The sequence below is a fragment of the Podarcis pityusensis genome (assembly GCF_964106645.2).
Source record: "Podarcis pityusensis genome assembly, chromosome: 17".
Lineage (NCBI taxonomy): Eukaryota > Metazoa > Chordata > Lepidosauria > Squamata > Lacertidae > Podarcis > Podarcis pityusensis.
In genome coordinates, this window is record NC_138042.1 from 31,157,573 (window position 1) to 31,175,447 (window position 17,875).

Consider the following 17,875-nt stretch of genomic DNA (forward strand, 5'->3'; position numbering starts at 1 on the left):
TATAATTGTATGCTGCCTTCCTCCTTTTGTTTACTCACATTTTGCAGCACCATAGAAGACAGCACGGACAATAGTTCACTTTGCTCTTGAAATTCTTTTTTTGTTGATGTGGAAGTAAATGGATGATCAATAATCAACAGTGAGAGGAACTGAAAATTTGAAAAGCTTTGTGGGTAATAGGAAGAATTATGTGTGACTAATGGACCATATTTTGCTTTGATATAATTTTTCTGGTGATGTTAATTAGCAATAAGATGACATGCAGAAGTTATACGTAGTAAAACTTTTAAACAAGCAAGCACGAATTTAACAGCCAATGGATATGGAACATTGTCATGGAGGCAGATACGTATATATTAATGATACTGAGGAATAAGTAATCCATGACAACAAAAAACTTTTGTATTTAAATGTTAAATGTTGCTGAAAGTGTTAACTTCGATTACGTGAAAAATAATCTTCCATTTTTTACTAATGGTTGGTGTCTTTTTGATAGTTGGAACTCCATTAGCTAATTCCATTAGCAAATTCCAGCTATCAAAGGGCACGACGAACCCAACAGTAAAAGATGGAAGATAGTTTTTCAGTGTTATGTAAAGTTCAGTCTTCCATATTTACTATTGGTTAGTGCCTTTTGACAGTTGAAATTCCATTAGCTAATGGAATTTGCTGCCAGATGTGTCAATGAACACAGCTTAAATAACTTTACCAGGGGATTTGATGAATTCATGGAGAGGTATGCCTATCATGGAACCTCCCTGTTCATAGACAGTAAGCCACTGAATACCATTTGCTAGGGGCCAAATGATATGGGAGTGTTGTTCCCTTTGTGCTCTGCTTGTTGGCTTCCTGCAAGCCTCTGACTGAATACTGTTGGGGACAGACTGCTGGACCAGATGAATCCTTGGTCTGATCCAGCAGAGCTGTTGCTTTTAAATTAGTGAATAGTAAGTTATTTTACTGTTGTCCTTTTGAGGCTGAATGGTTCTTACAAGGGCTGCAATCCAGTTTTGTGCAGGCTTCAAGTATAGTAGTGGAATAAAGCTCCATTGTAGCTGTGCTAATTAAAATTATAACGGAGAGATGCCAAGTACGTCTGAGGTTTATATGTATCCTGTAGATGCCAGCTCTTCAAAGTGTGAGAGCTTTCTACTATAAATGACTGTAATAATAGCTGATTTCAAAGTACATATTTGCTTAAGTGTGGGATCTTGGAGATTCTGCAGCCACACAATCAACTTGGTGCATGTGCACATGTCCTTGTAATTTGTGAACTTCTGCCATTTTACAGCCTGATCCTGTGCATTTTTACTTGGAAGCCCCAGTTCAATGTTCATAGGGCTGCAGCCTTAAAGTCAGTTTTAGTTCCTGCAATGAGATTTCAATGATGAAGAGAGATAATATTTTTTTTTTATTAATGTGGATCAACCCAAACTCAGACACTCTAAAAAAATCTGAAAGAAGTGTGATAATCTGGAGTGTTGTTTTTGCAAATTATGGATATTATTCTTAGCTGCATCTTGTTTTAGTGTTTGCTGTGTTAGTATTTTGGTTGTTGTTTTTGTTGTGGCCAGTCCATAAGAGAGGACACTAAAATATGATGCAAACATGGCTACAATGCTTGTTTTGGCACCTTCTGAGTTCCCTGACCTTTTTGTCCACTAATAAATCTACATCAGCTGTGAAATTACCTGAGTAACTCCTGTTTCAGTGAGTAATGTTGATTTTCTCACAAGTAGTTATCTGGACACGCAGTTTGAGTCTTAGCTATGGAAATACAGTAGAAAGTTTTTGTGCATCAGACAGCTGTTTGAGAGAACTATGTGTTAATGATCTGAGAAGCCTTGGGTTACCAGGGTCCTGTAGTTCAGGAGTAGGTTGGGGTATATTAACTGGTGGCAAAGACTTGGGAACCAAAGCTGGAGTTCCAGGAAGTCAGCCTACTTAACTTGTAGCTGATCTGATATTGGATGTGGCCTCAGTGCCTACTAGAGCATGCTGACAGTTTATGTAGTGTGGCTGCGCAGATCCCTGCTGGTAGCTTAGTAAAGGAAAGCTTTGATTCTGCAACTAGTTATTGGCTTTCAGTGAAACTGCTTGCTGAACAGTTGTGTTTGATATATTTTCAGTGCTCAGACCATATTTTTTGTTGCTCCCTCTTTGGGTTATGGCAGCTGAGCAATCTTGATCCTGGCTGTAGGTTTGTGGGAACATTTGTTGGGGGAAAGTATATATCTGAAAGGCAAATTCTCCTCTGTTTTATGATAGTTCTGAACTACCCCATGACATTGTCATTGTTTTTAAAGAAATTGTTTTCTTCATCCTTCAGTGCAGATGCATTGTAGTAGGGATGGCTTGGACTTAGCTTGATTCCACACTTATTTTGGTATTCTTTGGCTGGTACCCGGTTTTGGCACTTAGGATGCACAGCTCCAGAAACAAGTACATACAAGTTTGAAACAATGTCTGTAATAATGTGTGACATTGCAGGTTTGTGTATTGCTCCAAATATTGTACAAATTGGTCTCTGTAATGTATGGATGTTGAGAATTGCCAAAAGCCTATTTCATCCAGAATTCTATTTACAACAGCAGTTAACCAGATGACCGTGGGACAAACAGGGCATCAAGCTAGCAGAGGTATACTGCCTTTGAGTAGGAAGTTTGTTTTTAATTCTCGTGGCTCATAATCAGTGAGATTCTTGATGCTCCATGAATTCTTCTAATTCTCCTTTAAAATCATTAAGTTAATGGAAACTACATCTTGAAGTAGTGGGTTCCTTTTGATTGTGCTGACCCTGTCCTAATATAATGAAAAAGAGGAATAACTTGATTCAATTTATTCTGTGTACAGTGCATAACATAGCCTGGATCCCCCGTCCCTGGCTCCTAGTTCATAGGTATTCACAATTATTGCAGGGGATGGGAGACCTTGTAAGCACTCTACTCTGCTTGTCCTCTTGTACTCTGTAAAGCCACACTGACATTTGACATCACAGTATACAAACAATCTGTAACCAAAAAAAAAAATGAAAGAACAGAGGTGAGGGGTGGAAGTGAAGGCAGGAGTTAACAGAGGAATAATGTTATTTCAGTTAAACACATTTAGGTTGAGTTATGGAGGGGATTGTGAGTTGTGTCAAAGTCTTCACAGAAAAGCTTGGTTTTGAAGGAAAAGAGAGAGGGGGCACCATGAAGTTTTTCTGGAAGGCAGTTCCAGGGGAGAAAGTAATTTCAAGGAACAGGGGATCTTGGGACACCTGTGGGTAGTGGAGTTGGTGGAGCAAAGGTCACAGGCAGTCATATATAGACATGTAAAAATCAGAGATAAAGGAGGTTAAGGCTATGGAGAGGTTTGCAGGTAAGGACAAGGAGCTTATACCTGAGACTGGAAACCAGTGTAGGAATACAAAGAGGGGAAATATGAGCTTATTATCCACGTGCCTAAGCAGGAGGAGGAATACTGATCAAGGAATGTTGATCAATTTCCTAGACTAAGCAGAGTGAGGAGGGCTGCTAGGGAATTAGTTGTATTAATGAATCCCACTTTTCTGTTAAAACAATAGAAGCAGTTTACAGTAGGAGTATAAAAACACATTAAGGTAAAATGAAACTTCAGAAACACATAACAATATAACAACAGCAATTAAAACTATCAAAAAGCGAGCTAAAAACTCCAGGAAATAACAGTTCATATATCGTACCAAACTGGGATTTTAAAGAAAGGCTTTACTAACTATCTGAAAGCAGGAGATAAGCATGGTAGATCTTCACCAGGAGGAAGTTTTCTAGACCTTTTACAATCTTGGTGCTACCATTGAGGAGGCTCTGTCTCAAGGACCCACCTATCTGATCTTATGTATGAGTAGCACAGAGAGCATGACATCCAAGGTTTTTTTTTATTGACATTTTTAGTAATCCAAAAGTGCAGTAGCAGGATTTTACATTGTACCATATACATAACAACCAATAAATAATAAGAAACAGAATTAGTGACACCAAGACATCCATGTTTCCTTAGCTGGCTTGAATGTTGAATATTGAACACCTAAGTCTGAAGCAAAGGAAATAAAAGTTCCACCAGTTGACATAAAAATGTTCTGGATCTTCGGTCCGTCCTGTAAATATGCAGTTTCGATATGCAGGTGTGTTTTTTGGGTGTTGTTGTTGTTTAGTCATGTCCGACTCTTCGTGACCCCATGGACCAGAGCACGCCAGGCACTCCTGTCTTCCACTGCCTCCCGCAGTTTGGTCAGACTCATGTTTGTAGCTTTGAGAACACTGTCCAACCATCTCGCCCTCTGTCGTCCCCTTCTCCTTGTGCCCTCCATCTTTCCCAGCATCAGGGTCTTTTCCAGGGAGTCTTCTCTTCTCATGAGGTGGCCAAAGTATTGGAGTCTCAGCTTCAGGATCTGTCCTTCCAGTGAGCACTCAGGGCTGATTTCCTTAAGAATGGATACGTTTGATCTTCTTGCAGTCCATGGGACTCTCAAGAGTCTCCTCCAGCACCATAATTCAGAAGCATCAATTCTTTGGCGATCAGCCTTCTTTATGGTCCAGCTCTCACTTCCATACATCACTACTGGGAAAACCATAGTTTTAACTATAGGGACCTTTGTTGGCAAGGTGATGTCTCTGCTTTTTAAGATGCTGTCTAGGTTTTTTGGGTAATCTGTCCTAATTTGTTTAGGGCTTTAAAGGTTAGTGTGAGCCCTTTAAATTGAACCCAGAAACAAATTGGCAAAGAATACAGATAGAACAACATTTCTTTTTTTCCTTTTTTTGTCTCGATCCCTGAAGATGCCAGCAGCATTTTCCATTAATTGAAATGTCTGTGTTTTCAAAAAGGCAGCCCCATGCAAAGAACTATTGCAGTAGTTGAGTCTGGAAGTAACCAGGGCATGGGTAACTGGCAGTAGGTTCATCTTCTCCAGAAAAGGCTGCAGCTGATGAACCAGCCAGAAATGATAAAAGGCCCATTGCCCATTGCCACCTTCATTATCAGAGAGGTAATGGATGAAGGAGTACCCACAAGCTGCATACCTTCTGCTTCAGGGGAGTATGTCTAAAATAGGTTAAATACCCTTATGAAGAAATACTGATGGACAATATTTTTATTTTATCTGGATTACATGTGAAGTTAGGATTTCTTGGTGCTGAAGTTGAATCTGTTTAAGTTACTCTGTTTGCTTAAAAAAATTCCAAATGATTTCGTGACACAATTACAAACTTTGACTATCAGTGCTGTTCACTCCAGCTTGCATTCTGTGCATTAACTGGCACTTGCCAAGTATATACATTGTTGTTGTTGGAGTGTTCACTGTTTACTTCCCTCCACTGTGAAAACTATTCATGTAGGACTATCCCATGCTTTTCAGCTTTGCTTAACTACTTACTAGTTTGTAACACCCATCTCCTTATCCTATAACTGCTAAATTTCCTTAAGAGCATTTAGTAATGCTCAAAGTCTCTTTGAAAGCTCAAACACAAAATGTCAAGACTGTCTTTGTTCTTGACATCCTCAATGAATCTTAAGAGGCTGGTGAAGCAAAACTTCCCATTGTAGACTGCTGATTCCAACCCCCCCCCCCCAAAGCAAATGGTTTTCCTTCTATATAAAACTCCATATCCTTAAGTTTACTTTTCACTAATTTATCTGATGGAAATGTTATTTCCTGAAGACTCTTGTTTTGAAATTCTACACAATTGGCTACTACCCTATTGGCAAGGAGAAAGGCAGATTTTTAGAAATCAAGTGTTACCATATTTTAGTCCTTAAAATATTAAATTGGATTGATGACATTCCAACCCTAGTTACTTGTTGCTTTGAAATTGAAATTCGAAATTGTCAGTTCTAAAGCCTCATCCTTTCTCACCTCTATCCTGTTTTAAGATTAAATGCTTGAAAATAATGGTTCACTTGCGACCATCTTTCTAGCATCTTATGTAGTAAATAAACATGGATGCAAATGACTTTGCTTCCCCACAGTTTCCCTTTCATTAGTACTCCTTGCATATCTTTGTTACCCACTGATCTCACTGCCTCTTTGATGGGATTCTTGTTACTAATGTGTATTTTTATTTAAGTTCTGAAATTGATTTATTGTAGTTTTATAAGTTGAAGATCTTTATCAAGCAGAGGCCCTTGGCTTTTGTTCTTTAGTTAGCATACGACATGGAATAATTTGTGGCCCCTAGGAAGAGAAACTAAATCTTCACATCCTTTGTTTTAAGACAGCCAGAGCACAATCTATTCATATATATATATATATATGGCCAGGATGTGGGCATATTACATACTGGAATATGCTGAATGTGTATGTCTTTACATTTTCCTGTTGGTGCAGTTTGGATTAGCAATTCAGCTATTAATGAATTCTATTTATCAGTAGCTAATGGGATGAACTGCACTTTGAACCATTTTACTTGCTAAATGCCTGCCTTGGAAGGCCTGTGCAACATCATGGTTGTACAAACGTAATGATCTGTGCAGAACAAGGACTTAATAAGACATTAATTTTTTTTAGTCTTGTCTGCTGCTCCTAAAGACCTTATACCCAAGGTAGAAGTGGACGCTGAGCAGGGTGAGATATATTCCTGATTCTCTGGTTCCTGCCATCTGTGATTTTTTGGAACATTGTCAATTATTGGCCTTAAATGCACAAAATCATGGGTGGCTTATGAACGGAATTATAAAATAGGCTTGAGTCCTCTTTCATACTTATATTTATAACCCTTCCTGTCAGTATTGAATGCATATTGAATAAATATTCCAAGATTTATTCTACAACTTTTTTTACAAAGCGTGTACCTTCTTACGCTGAAAGCTTGAAAGTATTGTAACTTCAGTGGTTGGAATTCAGCATATGTACTGTACATGATGAATGAGGTTTAGTCGTGCAAGAGGACTTCCTCCCCCTGTGTTTCTGATACATCTTCAACTTCTACACAGGAAACTAATTCAAACTCCAGAAAAATAGTATCTGTGCAGAATTACTCAACACACTTCACAAAGCTTAGAATCTTTGAATTATAGAGTTGCAAGGTACCAAAAGGGTCATCTAGCCAACCCCCTGCAATGAAAGAATCTTTTGCCTTATGTGGGGCTCGAACTCATAACCCTGAGATTAAGAGTCTCATGCTCTACCAACTGAGCTATCCTGTTTTTAATCAAGGAGTAATTTGCACTGATATTTTTCTGCACTTAATATAGTTTGCATCTGTCATTTGTTTCTTTTAAAAAGACAAGATAGTATTATTTAGTAAGGCCAAGTGGGTTGAGCAAGTCCTGTGCTTACCTTATGCTGGATCGAGATATATCACAGAATCATAGAGCTGGAAGGGACCACAAGGGTCGTCTAGTCCAACCCCCTGCAATGCGGGAATCTTTTTTGCCCAGCATGGGGCTCGAACCCATGACCCTGAAATTTAAGAGTCTCATGCTCTACCAACTGAGCTGTCCTTCTCACATGCTGCTGCTGTGCTGGCAGAGTGGCTGTCATATCCAATACAGGTCAAGCATATGTGAATAGGGCATATTCAGTAGAATGGTGGGCTCTCCCTGTATATTTTGCCTGCAGCAGCCAAGAGACCATCTACTTGGGACACTCATTCACCTTATTCAGGTGATGCCTTGCAGCTGCTGCTGCTGCTGCTACTGCTAATGGCTTTTCTCTCAGAGGGGTAAGAAGTATCTAACAGATGGCCTTAATGGAAAACTTGTACTACCAGAACATACAAATGCAATGAAATGCAAATGCACTACCAGAACATATAAATGCAATGCAAAAAAAAGCAATACCTGCCTGCATAATCTTTTGAAATACAGCCCATTGGTGGGTACAGCCCACCAATCAGAGACACTTCTAACAGCCGATGAAATCACCATGATGAGCACACACTTCTGCACCATCATACACGCAACAGCCAAGATTACACCAGAACACCCCCTCCTCATCAGCCTCAGTGATACCACCAGCGGTTAGCCCACTATTGCCAGTATCCAGACATCCTTAGATTGCCATAAGGAGTCCAGTTCCTTAAAGCTTTTCATAAGCACATACACAAAGGAATGGAAGGAAGATACACACAACACTTTCATATATCTCTGGGCAGGCGGCTTCTGCAGAGCAAATACTGCATTCTTGTAGTGGGTCCAGGATCTACAATGAAGGAAGGATCCTTTTACGAAGCAGCCAAGGGGATGGGCCAGGATATGACAGCAAGGATACATACACAGTGACAGCCTTCAGTGACATTGTAGGAGTTAAAGTCCTATGAAGGAGAAGGGGATGGGACAAAATGGCCCTACTCACCTTTTGCATGCATGGAAAAGCTTAGTCATTTACAGTGGACCTTCTGGATACAAATTTAATTCATTCCGGGGTTCTGTGCACACCCCGAAAAATATCCAGAGGCGCCGCTTCTGCCCATGCGTGTGATAGAGCGCTTCTGTGCATCAGAATGATTTCCAATGCAAACTGAAGAATTAACCTAATTTGCTTAGGAGAACCCACATCGTTGCTTCCTCCACTATCTCTTGAGATACTGGAATAATGAAAGTTTTCCTATCTGGGGTAGTTGTAGGAGTTACTGGGATCATGTACATGAAGCACTCAAAATTTGCTGTATAAAATCATAAATGTTTTTTTAAAAAACATTGTTATTGGTCTTCTTGCCAAATTGAATTTATTTTTAGCCTTGCACATCTTTGGGTAGTTCTCAGATCTTCTACTTCAGCTTCTTATTAGACTTCTGTGTAACATACCAATGTGTTTCTTCTTGTTTAATTTAGAATCATTTTGCGTTTGAAATCTTTTGCAGTTTGTGGAATTATTTTGGCCCTTTTTGTTGTAAGTGTGCCATGCTGTTTACAGTCTCCATGCAGCTTGCAGGCACTTCTAACTGCTGATGACGCATTGTGCAAAAGATTCCTGCATTCCAGGGGGTTGGACTAGATGACCCTCGTAGACTCTTCCAACTCTACAATTCTGTGGTTCAATGATTCTATGAATAGCAATGCACTACCAGCCCTCATTTGATTTTGTTTTAATTCAGATGCTGCACTGGATTTTATAGTTGTGTTGTCCAGCGACACAATGTTGAATTTGACCACTGTTGTGCTTAATTATGGTCAATGCTACATTCCTTTATTCAGTTAACAGACACACAGAATCATTGGGTTGGAAGGGGACAAAAGGCCTCTGCACAGTCTTGTTTGGTATCATTTTCTTTGATTAAAACTGAGACAAACAAGACAAATGCTCTTTAATCTCCTTTCCATCCTTTAGGTACAGTGGCTCCACATGATTTCTGTTCTTTTTATATATGAAATTGCAAAGTCTCTTGCTAGCTTCAAGGGATTCTTTTATATTCTACGCAAGGATGAATTTTACTTTGCCTTTAGCTCTTCTTTCTACTTACAACTCCTAGTATAGGCTTCTTATATCACGCTGGTCCAGAGCAGACTTTACATTGATAGAAAGTTCACCCATAGTTGCATACATACATCATTTTATTTATATGCCGCCTTTCCATAGTTAAAACCAGTTCAAGGCAGCTAACAACATAAAAATTATATAATTGCAAACATAGCAAAAGTAGTTGTAAACAATAAATAAAATATCAAAAAGTACACAACCAAATTAAACAATTTCCATATAAATCGTGATAGGATCTAAAATAAAGATACAAAAAATTAATATTAGTAGCAGCAGCAACCCCCCCCCCAAAGAAAACCACCTAAACCAGGGGTCAGCAAACTTTTTCAGCAGGGGGCTGGTCCACTGTCTCTCAGACCTTGTGAGGAGCCGGACTACATTTTTTTGGGGGGGGGGGAGAATGAACGAATTCCTATGCTCCACAAATAACCCAGAGATGCATTTTAAATAAAAGGACACATTCTACTCTTGTAAAAACGCTGATTCCCGGACTGTCCACGGGCCGGATTAAGAAGGCGATTGGGCCCCTGGGCCTTAGGTTGCCTACCCATGACCTAAACGGTACCCCAGTCTAAGTGTCTGTTCAGAAGCATTAGCCTTTGTAGCTGGAGTCATTGGCCTTGTCCTTCCAGGGCAGGTGGGAAACGGCCTGCAAGGCAGGGAGCTGGTATTCCAGGACTCACAGCCAAGATGGTCTGATAGTTATGAGATCATTAGTGGGACATGAGGTTGCCTGTCCTCTGTCTCCGCTTATTCCCCACCAACATACTACAGTGGTGCAGATATTTACTATTGTTAAGGTTAATTAGAGTTCCCTCTTGTCAAGATGTCAGGATGTCAGACACCTACTGATGAACATTAGCCACGGAAATATCAAATCTGGATTGAAGAGCATAGCCTCTTCTGCATCCTCCTGCATTTTGAACATTTTGTTCCTATTCATATTTTTATTTATTATTTGACTAATAATATAGCTTCTTACCTGATATTTCCTCCCTCTCAAAATACAGCTCTTCAGCAGTTCAGAATTGTCACGTTTGGACCAGTTGTCTTGCGTGTCAGGAACTGCAGTTCTTGAGGGACAGTGATGTACTGGCCTGGGCGTTAGGCTTGCACCTGAAAGATCTTGGTCAAATCCCTAGTGAGCCACAAAGCACACTGATGACTTTGGCCAAGTCACTGTGTGTCAGTTGATTCTATCCTAGTGGGTTGTTAGGGTAGGGTCCCCTCTCCTTACTCCCCCTGTCTTGAGCTCTTTGGCAGAAAGATAGGATAAAACTTTAATTCTGAAGAACAGAATTAAATTGACAGAGCCACAGTTTTTGAACATCTTGTTGTCTGAGTGCATGTGCAGAAGTGGTCCTCAGGTTGCAGAAACTTCGGAATCCACCTGGACCTCCGGAATGGATCCCGTCTGCAACCGGAGGTACCACTGTATTAACCTATTCTAGTATTTTTTCCCCCAGAGGAGTAACCTCTTTGTAGCAGAAAAAACACTTTGTAGCACCTTAAAGACTAACAAATTTAAGTAACTAAATTTGGCACTGTTTATATACTTTAGAAGCAAGATGTATATATTTTGTAATGACACAGATTAAATATTTGTTTTGCAACTATGGTTTCTAAGAGCATTTAGTATGTGCATGATACAGTTAATTGTATTGAAGCTGCATTTCTTAGTGATGGCAAATTTAAAATCTGGCGGCAGAGTCCTAATCACGCTTCTCATGTCAGCTGGTCTGTAGTGACATTTTTTATTTCCAGAGTGCTCCTGTTCCATTTTCTGGTTGCTTTGTATTCTGTGATCTGTTCAAGCTTTTTATGAAAGGAAGATTGCATAGAAGAGATCTCCTTCCTGTCTATGGTCCATAGCCAATGGTAGTGAAGAACCCCATTGTTGTACTATTATTGCTGCTACTACGTCATCCATGTACAAGATGTTTTACACAGAATGAGAGGACAGGCCCATTTCCCAAGGGGCTTACATTCTAGAACAGTGTTCGAAACTCCCATTGTTCTAGGCACGTTTTGTGACAGGGAATTTCATTAATGCAAGCAGTTTCTGAGCTCTGGAAGCAGTACTGGGCCTAAGATTTCAGTTTAAAACTGCCACTGCTGGAACGAAAGGAGAAGCTTTTCTGCCTATCCACTTCCAGCCACTGTAGGAGGACTGGAGAAGGGACCCTCATGAGAATATTATGGGGGTGGGCAGGGGAAGTAGGGTTTTGTTTTTTGCAGTCTTCAGATGAGGACTAGACCATGTGAAAAATGAATATAAGATTTTTCCTGCAGTTCATTCATTTTCAGCTTTATATTATTATTGTTTTTAAAAAGCGCGCCTAGTCATTCCGTTGTGGCACCTATAATTTAGTTTTAAGGTGCCATTTTGCTCCTAGCTTTCATATCTCAGTTTCTAACGCTGCTCTAAAAATGGACGTGAGGGAGACAACAGAGGAAGGAGAGGGAAGCTTATGTGGAATAATTAAGTGGCTTTAGGTGTCCCTGGTCTCAAGAATGCATTCTAGTCTAATGGTTTCAGTTCCCTGGTTTCCCTTCCTATTGTGAAGGTGGGAAATTGCCTGAAAACAGGTACAAACAGGCAAGCTGTTCTTCAAGGGGGGGGGGGGTTATCAAATCATAGGACTGAGCAGAATGAGGAAGCAGAGCCAGATTGATAGATGTCCAGTGGGAGTTGGGGACCAATTTTCAAGTGTTGGTAAATGAAATCAGAGTTGTCTTTAGTTTCTATTTGTTTAAAGGGTTAAAACACTTTTAAAAAACCTCATAAAAGTATTCCCCACATTGTTTTACCGTTATTTGAAGTTAAAGACAATCATAACTATTAGGGAAATTTTCATATCTTTGAGATGCATTTGTATTCAGTAAATGTTTTGAGATCATGCAGGGCAGATGCAAACTGAAAAAGTACTGCAGTTGTTTGTTATGGCGTGTTTCTGTCATTTTACTAATTCAAGAGTGTATGCACGCCATTAATTGGGCGACCTGAGGGTATAATAGTTTTCTGTCTGTCTGTCTAATTCAGTTTGGAAATAGTTTTCCAGTGTAGACCAGTTTTTGTGCAGAATTGTGCATCTTAATTGAAGTCCTAAAAGGGGTAAAGCACCTTGTCTACTTTGTTAGCCTCAGTAAACAATAACCACCCATCAAAATAGGACAGTGGTAGTATCAGTGGTATCCAATGGTAGTATCCTGGTTGTTGTGGATGCAAGCAGTTTTATTCTCCCAATTTCAAACTTGTGCTACCAAAAGCTCCTTCACCAGCCCCACCTAGGCAGACTGCAAAAGACAGAACCATCCAGAAAAGGTCTGTTGAACAGCACTTTGTAGATGTTGGGGTGGGGAAGAAATCTTTATTTGCCATAATCTCTGCCACAAGAGGAAGGTGGCATAATGAGCTGTGTTTGATCAGAATTGCTGTGATTTTTTTGCCACCTGGGTTCTAGCACCCTGAAGCTCTGATGTATACCAAAGATTGGAGCAGACTCTCTGAAGCTGGAGAGGGAGCTGGAGAAGAGTCGCATCAGCCACCTGGTGTTGTGTCTCCATTCTGCAGTGTAGCCAGTGATTTGACAGGACTGTTAGCCATGCCAGCTGGAAAGCCCCCTAGGGTCCCCAGTAATGGAGAGTCTATTAGTCTCCCTGTGTGTGTATCATTCTAATAAGGCCACCATCCTTGCATGGAGGAGAAGCCACCAATAATCTAAACCTTGACAGGAAGTAATCTTGACAATGACAAGGTGTTTGCTAATAAATCCCTCACCCTCAGATTGCTGTTCTCCTGCTCAGTTGAGAAAATTGAGTATGTCTTGCCATATGTTGGTACATGCCTTTGATTGTCATGGTTGCAAAATGGAAACAAAGCAATATTCTCCTCCTTTACTTTGCTGTAAATGGTCTTATGTACATAAGAGTATATTGGAAGTCTCACTGAAGTTAATATCCCTTGTGGAAATATGTGTCACTGGCTCTTCTAGAATGTGGTTTGCAATACGTATCTGAGTGCACATCTAGTTCAGAGAAGTGCAGTGCATTGAAATTACATCTGCTTTTGGATGTGTGTTTGATTTAAGCTCTCAGGTGTGTATATAAATGCTAATATGTATCTTGGCTAGATAATTTTCATTTGCATGGACATTCCAACACAGCTAGTCACACATAGCCATGACTAGAGTTAGAATAAGGTAATTGTGTATTGTGGTTTTCTCATTCCACAACTTTGTGCATTCTAGATGCTACAGTTTCCATAAGCCTGATCCATCACAGCTGTAGCTGCTATAGTTAATAATTGTTGTTGTTATTATTTCATTTATATCAAACCTTTTCCACCAAGGAACATTTTCTCCAGGTTTCTCCCCCTCCTCTGTTAATCCTCACACAACCCAGGTGAGGTAGGCTAGGTTGAAAGGCAGTGACTGGCCCATGGTCACTCAGTGAGCTTTATGGCCAAGTGGGATTTGAACCCTGGTCTCACAGGTCTGACATTCCAACCTCTCTCTACACAACACTCATAGTTAGTGTTTTCATCAGTTGGGGTAACTAATGCTACAGTGTTGCCCAGTTTTCCCTGTTGTACTTTTTGTGTCTACAGTGGGACCTTGGGTTAAGAACTTAATTCTTTCCGGAGGTCCGTTCTTAACCTGAAACTGTTCTTAACCTGAAGCACCACTTTAGCTAATGGGGCCTCATGCTGCTGCTGCGCGATTTCTGTTCTCATCCTGAAGTAAAGTTCTTAACCCGAGGTAATATTTTTGGGTTAGCGGAGTCTGTAACCTGAAGCATATGTAACCCGAGGTACCACTGTACTTTGAATGGAAGACTAGGTTGCCATTTAGAAGCCTTTCTAGAAATACAGTACCCTTAAATTGAACGTCGTCATAGTTCAAATGAACATAAAACCTTGGTGCATGATACCATGATCATGGGCAAATCAAGCAGACTTCCATGGGAGAAATATTTTTGTTTAGTCTTATTCATAGGTAAGGGTTTTAAGGTGAAGTCCTATATCTTCATTGATTTTTTTAAAAATATAGTCTAGTTCAACTAGTAAATTACATGTCCAGTGAAATCCTGTGCATATTTGGAATGAGCCCCATTGTTGCTCCTTAATAAGTGTTCATAGTACTGCAGCCTGCATGTTAAAATGTCCAACAGGAAAGCTCTTTTTGCTTTTGTACCAGCTGAACTATAAGAAATTGGGTCAGAAACCAGTAAGAGATGGTCGCTTCTAAGGTATTTGTCTGAGGATAAAGCTGATAATTGCTCTTGATTATATTGTTTCCTTGTCTTCAGCATTGGAAAGCAGTTTTAATGAGTGAGGTTGCACAGCTATAGACAGGAAGCCCAACCGAAATTAGTTGGACTTAACTTCTGAATAAACATGCTTGGGAACTTGCTGCATATATGACTTCAGCATATAAAATGTGTCAGAACTGTGAGAAAATTGAACTATTTCCACCACATTATATTCATTGGAGCCTGTTCAGAATCGTAGCTTGTTTGTATTTCTCCTCTGCTACTCATATCTGTGTGTTTGTTTTTTGCCAGAACTATTTTATTTGCCCTTCCTGTTTTTACCTTGCAACTTCTCTGTTTTTCTTCATGGCAGCAAAGTGTTAGGTCCCTACTCAGTACAAATCAGCCTGTTGTTTCTGCACTAGGACTTCCCCTCATCCCTAGTTAGAACAACTGAAATCTGTTTTGTAGTGTTTTTCTGGCACACCAGCAAGCCTTTCAGTCCATGGATATTGTTTAGTGATACGCCTTCTTGAATTAATTATAGGAATGAACATTTCAAGACATTATATTGGGTGCTTGTGAAGGAGGCTGTGGAGTCTCACATAAACAGACTCTTTGAATTCATATTTTTATTGATAACTTTAATTATCAATAAACATACATTCAGGAATCCTACCTACAAAAAACTACATTTATAAAATATGTAATATGGTTTTTCCATCACATAGCAACAACAACACTCCCATAAGGGTATAAATATTTTTTGCCTCATAAGCCACCTCTCAATGCTTGGTAAACATTGAAATGATTTCAGATATAGTGGATTGAAATGTCCTTTGTTCCTAATGCAATATTAATCTTATTAAGCCAACAATGAACTGAGAACAATTCATTAGTTTTTCATTACTCTGCTATTAACATTATTGCTGCTACTAAAAAAATTGCAACTAATTTTTAGTCCTTGTACCAATATAATTTAAAATTTTCTAAGACCAATTTTGAGCACAGCAGAAGGCAGAGAAGCCACATTATAATAACATGAGTATGTAGTTAAGGAGTAAAGTTAATCTGTAAGGCCTAAAGTATAATGTCAGCTCCTATACAAGTTGAAATTATACTTAATACTAAAGATACATTTAGTGTGGAAGTCCAATGATCTCACTAATAAAAGCTAAGGAGAAATTAGGACTTTGGGTGAATTTAAAATGAAGACAAAACCAAACTTACAATGTTTTAACATAATGAGTAACAGAGCGGAAGTATTTAGTATATTTGGAACAATACAGAACTGTAAATCTGTACATTTAGAATCTGTCCCCCACCTACCCACAGGCATAAATGATGTAAGATCCAAGTTTCTTTTCAGTTTTAACTAGATTTTGAAGTATGGGGTTCTTGGAGACTTCTTTGTTTTGTGGAAATAGGTGTGACAAAAGATGCATACTATTCCCAGTTTGTTTTATATTAGGCTGCCAGTATCTGCAGCTATAACCTCTTTCCCCATGTTACAGAGAATGTTGGAATCTTTATTTGGATAAAACAATTACTAAAGTATACAAATTAATATGATTCAAAACTTAAACAGGGTAACTTTGCTTTTCTAAAAGCATTTTATTATTGTGCAGCTCAGCTTGATGTCAGAATGCTTAAAGGATGGTGATAAATCTTGTTACTTCCTAATTGTGCAGGAGGATGTCTCCTTTATCATTAAAATACTGTACATTCTGTGGGCTCTGGCTAGTCAAAGGAAATGAAGTGATTACAAAAATATTGTGGTAAGCATCAGCACTTAGTTTTTTTATGCTTAACTGTAAACTTATTCCAAACTATTTAAAAAATTTAGCTAAATTGCACCCTACACCAGTGTTTCCCAACCAGGGGCCATGTGACCCCCTGGGGGCCCCCTGGATATTCCAAGGGGGCCACAGGTGAAAATCACGTAAATGGGGGCCACAGCATGAGGTTAGGGGATCGCCGAGGGAGGTAAAAAGTGAAGGGGGGGGGGGAGAATCATTTCTTTTAAAAAAATCCTGATTGACTGGCAAGCCGCTTGGTCAATCACAAGTGGGTAACCCACCAAGGCTTAATGCTCCTTTTTGCCACATGAGTTTTCTTAGAGCAGTCCTGGTTTGTTTCTGGTGGGAGAGAGTGATTGCTGAGCCTCCCATTTTGACCAGTAGAATCTGCAATCCAGAATCCCCAGGTCAGGTACGTGTGGTGGTGGGATGGCAGTTGATAGGGCTGGGCGAGCTGGAGCTGCTTGTTGCTGCCACCAGTGCTAGGCCTGACTCTGCAAGGTGCAATCCACCCCAGTGCCTGGCAGATGAGGGCTTTCAGATGTTGCCAAGGGACACGGCTTGTTGGCAGCTTTGGCCCGGCTCTTCAAGGCACAGGGTGAAATCCACCCCATTCAGTGCCTTGCTGAATGGGGTCGTCTGGTGCTGATGACTTGCATCTAGTAAATACCTAAGTGTCTACTCAGAAGAAAGCCTCACTGAGTTCAGTGGGCCTTACTCCCTGGTAAGGGTGTGTGGGGCTATAGGGTTTTATCTAGGCAGCCAGGACTCCTCGGGATGACAAGATTTTTTTGCACCAGGTCAGTGAGGGCCACTTGCTTTTTAAAATTTTCCCATATATACAGAACTCCCTGTGTGCCTTTTGGATTGTATCTGTAGGTTTCCCCCTCTGTGTCAAATAACTGTGCTCAAATAAATGTTGTTTACTTTTTATAATACATGGAAGATGGATCTCCTTTGGGAGGTTCTGAACTCTCCTTTCTTGGAGGTTTCTAAGCGGAGGTTGGATGGCCATCTGTCATGGATACTTTAGCAGAGTTTCTTACATTGCAGGAGGTTGAACTAGAAAGATGATTCCATGTTTTTCTGCTTTAACTATTTCATTATGTTCCTATCATTTTATGTAATTGTATTTTGTATAAATTATAAAAAATATAAATAAAACATGTTCTATTTACAAACAAAACATTTAAATAGGTATAAACCTTTCTACCGGTAGGACGGGAGGGGACATGGGTGTAGCCAGAATTTTTGTTAGGGGGGCAGGTTTATGTTGGGGGACAGAACCTAACCTCAGATTTGTATTGATTTGTATTGCTTTTTACTTATGGGGGGCAGTTGCCCCCCTTGGCTACACCCATGGGGGGCCACAGGAAGGAAACAA

At 39.9% G+C, this 17,875-nt stretch overlaps 1 protein-coding gene and 1 long non-coding RNA gene across 2 annotated transcripts in view; one reads left to right on the plus strand and one right to left on the minus strand.

The window, feature by feature from the left end:
* Window positions 1-17,875, plus strand: part of KCMF1 (potassium channel modulatory factor 1) — a 43,346-nt gene that overhangs the window by 2,548 nt on the left and 22,923 nt on the right. The gene's annotated exons all lie outside the window — the stretch shown is intronic.
* LOC308466345 overlaps window positions 2,646-17,875 on the minus strand; it is a 201,577-nt gene continuing 186,347 nt past the window's right edge. The window contains exon 2 of the long non-coding RNA XR_013980781.1: window positions 2,646-4,280. This is a non-coding gene — a long non-coding RNA (uncharacterized lncRNA). The remainder of the gene's footprint in view (window positions 4,281-17,875) is intronic.